Here is an 8,733-nt window from a genome sequence, read left to right as displayed (position 1 = left end):
TTAAATTACTATGTTTTAAATTTGAGACTCTAATCCCACTTTTAATATTGACAACTCTCACTCATGGTGAATTCTTTTTTTTTTTTTTTTTTTTTTTTGAGACGGAGTCTCGCTCTGTCGCCCAGGCTGGAGTGCAGTGGCGCGATCTCGGCTCACTGCAAGCTCCGCCTCCTGGGTTCACGCCATTCTCCTGCCTCAGCCTCCCGAGTAGCTGGGACTACAGGCGCCCGCCACCACGCCCGGCTAATTTTTAGTATTTTTAGTAGAGACGGGGTTTCACCGTGTTAGCCAGGATGGTCTCGATCTCCTGACCTCGTGATCCACCCACCTCGGCCTCCCAAAGTGCTGGGATTACAGGCGTGAGCCACCGCGCCCGGCCGTGAATTCTTTTCTTATGTGTTTTGTGATTGTGGATTGTGAGTTCACCTTTAGCAGGGCTGTATTGAAGGGAACTCTGAGAAACCTTAGATACGGTTTTGTCCCTCCAGAGAGGACTTACATTCTCTTTGTTACAGATATTACCAGCTTGGGAGTTCTCAGCCACATAAGAGATATAAATGTGAAACTCTGCCTTCAGGGAGAGCAGGTGTCTGGGGGAATCCTATCCCTTTATTCAAATACAAGTAAAAACAGACAAGCTTCCTTGATATCCCTCTTTGCTGAAGGGTTGATCTTGTTTTTAGTTGCTGCCCTTCTTCTGAAAATATAGTAGTAGTTCTTTGATAGTTTTCGGCTTTATGTGCAAAGCCTCCATCATGGTCTCTGAGGTAGACAAACCTAAGGACAGCTACAATGGGAACTGAAGAATACTTCTGGTTTTCAATTCTCTCTTCATTTTTGCTCCAGGATTTATGTTATTATAAGCTCAGCTATGCATTTAGAAGACTATTTTCTGTATTTAATCATACTTTCATGGTATTTTATAATGAAAAGGTTTTTGGATTATCTAATCTGCTACAGTGCTACAGCATTTCTGTAATACTAGAAATGTAAGATGGGGTCTATCTTTAACAATCAAAATGGACTGAGTCATTACTATTTCTCAAGTATGACTATTACCATATTAAATGAATTAACTCATCTTCTCAACTCTGTGAGGTGTAGGTACTACTGTCTCCACTGTGTTAATCTGGGTCCTCCAAGACAAAGGTGACAAGACCAGAATAAATGTGCAAGTATGTTCAGGGAAATGCCTTTGAAAAAGAAATGGGAGAAAGAGGGTAAAGCCTGGGAGAATCATGTCATAACCCAAGATTGACTCTGAGTGAAGGAGAAAGGGAGAAAAGGCTGGGTAGAAATGTCTTAGACTACACAGCAGTTTCGGAAATGTTCAGCAAAGCCTTTGGAGAGTCTTTGAGCCACAGTTGGTTAAGAAAGGCGTCCCGTGTCTTTCGGGAATAGATGTACCTTAGTATCCCTGCCATTTTCAGTCATTAGTGGGGAGCAGCCCGGAAGATATGTGACCCTGGCACACATGCTATGATGGATTCCAAACTGTAGCAACTGGGACCCTTGGCTAGTTATGTGCTCTGTACTAGAAGGTCTGCCAGGTGCATTTTCATGCCACCACACCCACTCTATGCGTGAGTAAACAAACACAAAGAGGCTGACCAGCATGCTCAAGAACACACAGCTGGCACGTAGTGGAAACAGGATTCCAACTTGGGTACTTTGACTCTGGGACACAACTTCTTAACAACTATGTCATGCTTTTTTGTTGTTAAATAAGATTTTATTGCATTGAAAATTCACATACTTTGTACAGAAAGAATATTAAGTTGAACAATTGTGCATATAGTTTGTATTCTTTCAGGGTGAAAGTTATAAATTAATTGGATTCATGGGCCTGTACAAGAGGGAAAAGCACACTTAAAAAGGCCTTAAGTGCTTTTTTCTTCTTTCCGGCTTTCAAGATGTTGAAGCGAGGACGTGGTGGGTCCCCTGGTGTGAAATTCCAGATCTCCTTGGGTCTTCTGGTAGGAGCTGTGATCAGTTGTGCTGACAACACAGGAGCCAAAAACCTGTATATCATCTCCGTGAAAGGGGATCAAGGGACGGCTGAACAGACTTCCCACTGCTGGTGTGGGTGACACGGTGATGGCCACAGTCAAGAAAGGCAAACCAGAGCTCAGAAAAAAGGTACATCCAGCAGTGGTTATTCGACAACGAAAGTCATACCGCAGAAAAGATGGCGTGTTTCTTTATTTTGAAGATAATGCAGGGGTCACAGTGAACAATAAAGGCGAGACGAAAGGTCCTGCCATTACAGGACCAGTAGCAAAGGAGTGTGCAGACTTGTGGCCCTGGATTGCGTCCAGTGCTGGCAGCATTGCATGATTCTCCAGTATATTTGTAAAAAATAAAAAAAAACTTTAAGCCCATTTAAAAAAAAAAGGCCTTAAGGTGGGGCACTTCAAAGGCAGGGGCCTACGGATTTGCCAGTGACCTTTAAAATGTGACTGTGTTGCTGAGAGTTCAATGATTATTGATGTATATTCCCTTTCTCCTCAGTCTACTTAGCTACACATTATTATTGTTTCTTCCCTTGTGGGCTCTCTTTATCTTTCCCTCTCTGACACAGACATCTAGCTGCCTATCCAGTATCCAATATTCCTTCATAAATACTAATTGCCAGTCCCCCAAAAAGCCAACAACAATAATATACCACCTACCTATCCCCACCTCTCTTATTCAGGATGGCCATCTGACTAACTTCTAACTATGAGTAAAAAATGGTGGGCAGAGCTTTCAGGAAACCCTAAAAGGGGCTGGCTCAACTGACCTGTGCCTTGTGTCATCAGGGTCCCAGCAAAGAAACGGATGTCACACTGAACTTAGTAAAACTTAGGATGGTTTTATATATGGGACTACTGACAATATGAATATATGAATATATGAATATATGAAAATATATGAATATATGAAAATCATGAAGAACAGCATAGGAACACAATATTAGAGTCAGCTGAGCTGTTATCTCTAAACCTGAACAGGTAAGAAGACAGGTACAGCAGACTACCTTGAGAAGGGTGACCTTCAAGTCAAGAGATACAGCCAGCAAGAGATGACTCTTTTGGAAGGGAGTTTGGGGGAGTAGGGGGAGATATACTTCTTAGGTGCAAAGTTCTACAAATTATTTAAAATGTATGAAGTTGTGTGTCTATCACTGAAATGAAGAGATAGAGTATTTTTTAGGTTTTCTCATGCCCTTTATAGTCAATCCCATACCATACTACCAGCCCCTGGCAACCACTGATCTGTTTTCCATCTCTACTATTTTGCCTTTTCTATAACGTCATGCTGCATTTTGAATCTGGCTTCTTTCACTTAGCATAATACCTCTGCATTTATGACTAGTTCATTCCTTCTTATTGTTGAGTAGTATTCCATTGTGCCAATATACCATAACTTGTTTATCCATTCATAGTAGAACAATATTTGGATTGTTTCCAGTTTTGGGCAATTATGAATAAAGCTGTAAATATTTAGGTACAGTAGTCCCCCTTTTTTCACGAGGGATACATTCCAAGATTCCCAGTGGATGCCCAAAACTGCAGATAGTACCAAATCCTATGCCATATACTATTGTTTTTTGATCTGATAACTACTATGTGACTAATGAGGAGGTAGCACAGACAGTGTGAATACACTGTACAAGGCGATGATTCACATCCCAGGCAGGACTGAGAGGGAGAGCAAGATATTTCACCAAGCTGATCTCAACTGCATGAAACTTAAAACTTATGAATTATTTCTGGAATTTTCTATCTATTTTCAAACTCTGGTTAACTGTACGTAACTGAAACCACGGGACACAAGACCATGGATAAGAAGAGACTCCTGTATAGGTTTTTGTGTGAATGCAGTTTCATTTCTCATGGGTATACACTTAGCAATAGGATTACTGGGTCATACGGTAAATGTAGATTTAGCGTTTTAAGAAACTGCTGAAGTGTTCTCCAATGTGTCTATACCATTTTACATTCCCACCAGCAATGAATGAAACTTCCAGTTACTCTGCAACATCACCAGCACTTAGCAGCTTTTAAAAATTGTCATTGTACTAGTTTGTGGTGGTATCTTATTGTGGCTTTAATTTGCATTTTCCCGTTGGCAAATTATGTTGGGCATCTTTTTGTGAGCTTATTTGCTACCCGTGTCTTTGAAATAGCTGTTCAAGTCATTGATAATTGGATTGTTCGTGTTTCTATTACTTAGATATGAGAGTTCTTTATATATTCTGGGTATTCCTGATCAGGTATATGTTTTGCAAAATATTCTCTCAATCTTTTTTTTATTTTTATGGTGTTTTTCAAAGAGCAAAATAGTTAAATGTACAAACTACACTTTGTCAAATTTCTTCTATGGCTCATGTTTTTTATGTCCTGTCTTAGAAATCTTTGTGAAGCCCAAGGTCACAAAGATCATCCCCTATATTTTCTTGTAGAAATTTTATGGTTTTTAGACTTTTACAATTGGGTCAATAATCCATTTCAAGTTAATGTGTGTATATGGTACAAGAGATGGGTTAACATTTGTTACCAATTATTTCATTACCATTTGTTGAAAAGACTATTCTTTCTCTGTTGAATTCAACCTTTATTGAAAATCAGTTGACCATATAAGTGTGGGTTTATTCTATTCTGTTCCTCTGATCTATTTCTCTGTCCTTTTGCCAATTTCATGCTGTCTTCATTACTACAGCTTCATAGCAAACTTGGAAATCAAGTGGTATAAGTCCTCCAACTTTCTTCTTGTTTCTCAAAATTGTTTTGACTATTCCTGTCACTGCTTTTCCTTATAAATTTTAGAATCAGCTTTTCTGTTTCTACAAAAACCTTTCTAGGATCTGAGGATTGTGTTAAACTTATAAAAAGATGTCAATTCTTCCCAAATTGGTTTATGTTTGTTTTGGGTTTTGGGCATTTTTTGAAGTTGGGAGGGTTTGGTTTTTTGTTTGTCTTTTTTTAACTTCAGGTGTACATGTGCAGGATGTACAGGTTTGTTACGTACGTAAACTTGTGTCATCGGGGTTTGTCGTACAGATTATTTCATCACCCAGGTGTTAAGCCTAGTATCTACTAGTTAGTTTTCTTGATCTTCCCCCTCCTCCCACCCTCTTCCCTCTGATAGGCCCCAATGTGTCGTTCCCCTCTATGTGTCCATGTGTTTTCATCATTTAGCTCCTATTTATAAGTGAGAGTATGTGATATTTGGTTTTCCGTTCCTGCATTAGTTTGCTAAGGATAATGGCCTTCAGCCCCATCCATGTCCCTGCAAAGGACATGATCTCGTTCTTTTGGGGGGCTGCATAGTATTCCATGGTGTATTTGTACCACATTTTCTTTACTCAGTTTATCATTGATAGGCATTTGGGTTGATTCCATGTCTTTGCTATTGTGAATGGTGCTGCAGTGAACATACATGTGCACAGATCTTTATAAGAGAACAATGTATATTCCTCTGGGTATATACCCAGTAATGGGATTGCTGGGTTGAATGGTATTTCTGTCTTTAGGTCTCTGAAGAATCACTACACTGTCTTCCACAAAGGTTCAACTAATTTACACTCCCACCAACAGTGTATAAGTGTTCCTTTGAGAATTGACATCTTAACAATATTGAGTCTTCCAATCTAGAAGACAGTATGTCTATTTATTTAGGCCTTTGATTTCTCTCACTCTTTTAATAATTTTCAGCATAAGCCTTGCACATATTTTGATTTATCTCTAAATATTTTGTGAGCTTTTTTGGTGCTAGTATACATGGCATTTCTCTTTAAATTTAAATTTATAATTGTTCATTGCTAGTATGCAGAAATAAAATTGACTTTTGTACATTCACCTTGTATTCTGCAACCAGGATAACCTCAACAGTAGCTTTTATTTTATATTTTTTAGGACATCCTAGGTAAATAATCATGTTGTCTGCAACTAGTTGTATTTATTCCTTTCCAATTCATATAACTTTTATTTCTTTTTTTTCTTGCCTTATTGTGCTGGCTAGACTCCCTAGTATAAAGTTGAATAGAAATAGATATTTCTCTTATATGTGTACATGATTGATATATGATAAATCTAAGCATAAAAAGCTGGCCATGGTGGCTCATGCCTGTAATCCCAGCACTTTGGGAGGCTGAGGTAGGAGGATCATTTGAACCTAGGAGTTCAAGACCAGCCTGGGCAACATAGTGAGACCTACTCTCTACAAATAATTAAAAAAAATAGCCAGGCATGGTAGCACATGCCTGTAGTCCTAGCTACTCTGGAGGTTAGGGCAGGAGGATTGCTTGAGCCCTGGAGGTCGAGGCTGCAACGAGCCATGATTGTGCCACTGCACTCCAGCCTGGGTGACAGAGCTGAGACCCTGTCTCTGAAAAAATAAATAAATAAAAAGCATTAAAGAGCTCTTTCAATGTACAATAAAAAAATCAAAACAAAAGAGCATTTTATCATAGTTTAGTTGGAAGTTTCTTTTTTATTTCCGTTACACCTAAAGTAAAGGTGTGTTTTACTATTAAGAGTGTTAGATATGATGAAACCTTATAATAGTTAGAGCAGCTACATTTCATATTCATAGACTATGATATGAACAGAGCACCTGGAGTTGTACAATGTGGAGGCCTTGGTATTATATTACATGTGCCTGGGGGCTACAAAATTTACACTGTTATTACTTATTTCATTTAACCAAAGATGAAATGTCAGTTTAAGCCTGCTACTTGGGATCCTGGAAAGCTAAAAATGGTTGGCTAGCCAGAGACATTTACTAAATGCTGACCATGATAAACTTGAACTGGTAACTCTCAAAAACTGTAATGGGTCTGAGGCTTTACTTGCAAGCTAACAGGTTAGCCTGGCACTGTTTCATGTGTGCTTCCAGAAGACACAGAATGTCTAGGCAAAAGAAAAGGATTTTGTGACTGGTACCACAGCAGGCAGCATAGGTTTTATGTTTGTGTTGGTTCTTCTTGCCTACCAAGGATTGTGGGGCAAGGGCTGGGCGCAGATGGATGCTGAGCATATTATGGTTTAGGGTCACACCTAAGAAACCTCAAACTTAGGAAACTTCAATCTAAACAAGGTTTGTAAGCAAACCTGTCTAAACTTTTTCCCAGAGAGAGATAATATCTTTATTAACCTGGACACCAAACTGCCCTCTGCTCCAAAGGGAGACACTATTTCCATCTTCCAATGCCGTTTGTAATACAAACATCCGTGAAAAGATAACCCAGAGTGTTGTCAGTGCCTCTTCTCAGAAGATGCTATCCACAGGGAGTTTTTTTGTTTGTTTTGTTTTTTTTTCCCAACAGTAACATAGCCTCTATGGTCAACTGGGAAAAGTAATTCTGAGTAAGGCATGCCTGTCACTTAATTTGTCCCCAGTTGTGGCAGTCTGCCCACATGTTCAATAAATCTGTTTCTTCTTTATCTAGATCTGCAGTTAGACCACATCTCCCAAACTCTTTTGAAGTTAAATATGGCCACATGGCTCAGTTGGACAACAAAACAGATGGAAGTCATGCTGTCATCTCCAGGCCTGGCCTATAAAATGTCCCCCACACAATCCTCTCTGTCTCCTCTCCTCATCCTTTTCCTACTCTGGTTAAATGCAAAAAAAGACAAATTCCTGAAAGATGGTAGAATCATGTGGTGGAAGAAGATTGGGTCTTTGAATAGTTGCATGGAGCAGTGATTCTCTTTCTTCTCCCAAGGTGCATAGAACTATGATGTAAATAAAAAAATCAATCAAGTTTTAGTGGTCTGACAATAAGTGTATCAATTATAGTATCTAGCATTATGTAGTCTAATACATCAGCCTTACTGCTTTTCTACCCCAAACTTAAATAGCTCCCCCCATTGCATTTGACCTCATTTATGTTTGTTTTTTGTAGCTTTCTGTTAGATGTTAACAACACAAATAAGAGAGACTTTCAACTCCATTTGCTATGAATATGGAGTAATTTGTATGATTTTTGGCAGTTCAAGATGCCACCACCCAGTGGTGCACAGCAGCACTGGGGAAGCAACTAACTCTGGAAGGTGGAAGCAGGGCTAAGGGTCTTCCACTTGGCATAGTAGGTCATGGCCACTAACATCATGTGAAGGTGGGGGGCTGGAAGATGAGCAAGGAAAACATAGTATCTGTTGTATTTACTGGCATTATTATCATCTTTGAAACATCTACTGGTCCTCTCAAATACATAGGTGAGAGGTCAGCTTAGTGCACAGGGGTGATTAGTCTCATTAGTGACCAAAGCTATGGCAAAAGGACTCCACGAACACAGGCTACGTGATCCTCCCCACAGCCCCTTGCTTCAGGGAGTCAAATCCTTCCTGCCATCTATTTTTGCAAGTACAGTTTTATGGGAATACAGCCATGCTCATTTGGTTAGGGATTGTCTTTGGCTGCTTTCTCACTCCAACCACAGAATCAGTAGTTGCAACAGAGGCCAGATGGCTTGCCAAGCCTAAAATATTTTCTCTCTGGGCCTTTACAGAAAAAGTTTGCTGACCCATGGTATAGAGACTGTTATACTACTCATTGTATGTATGTATAAACTGTGGCTCTGCTGATTTAGATCACTGAATTCAATTCACAGAGTATGTTAGTAGTCAAGCCAATCATTCAGTCTAGGCCTGTAGATTCCTTCTCCAACTTCTTTGCCTGCTCATTCTATAGAAATTCTACTGGGCACGATTTGAGTTGAGGGTAATAGAGTGCTTAAAGTGA

General features: G+C 39.6%; 1 pseudogene; it reads left to right on the top strand.

The window, feature by feature from the left end:
- The first annotated feature begins 1,913 nt into the window (after positions 1 to 1,913).
- On the top strand, positions 1,914 to 2,366 carry LOC101150221 (large ribosomal subunit protein uL14-like; annotated as a pseudogene).
- The last annotated feature ends 6,367 nt before the right edge of the window (positions 2,367 to 8,733 follow it).

This window comes from Gorilla gorilla, chromosome 5 (assembly GCF_029281585.2).
Source record: "Gorilla gorilla gorilla isolate KB3781 chromosome 5, NHGRI_mGorGor1-v2.1_pri, whole genome shotgun sequence".
In the NCBI taxonomy this organism is placed as follows: Eukaryota; Metazoa; Chordata; class Mammalia; order Primates; family Hominidae; genus Gorilla; species Gorilla gorilla.
This window is presented reverse-complemented; position numbering and strand designations above follow the sequence as displayed.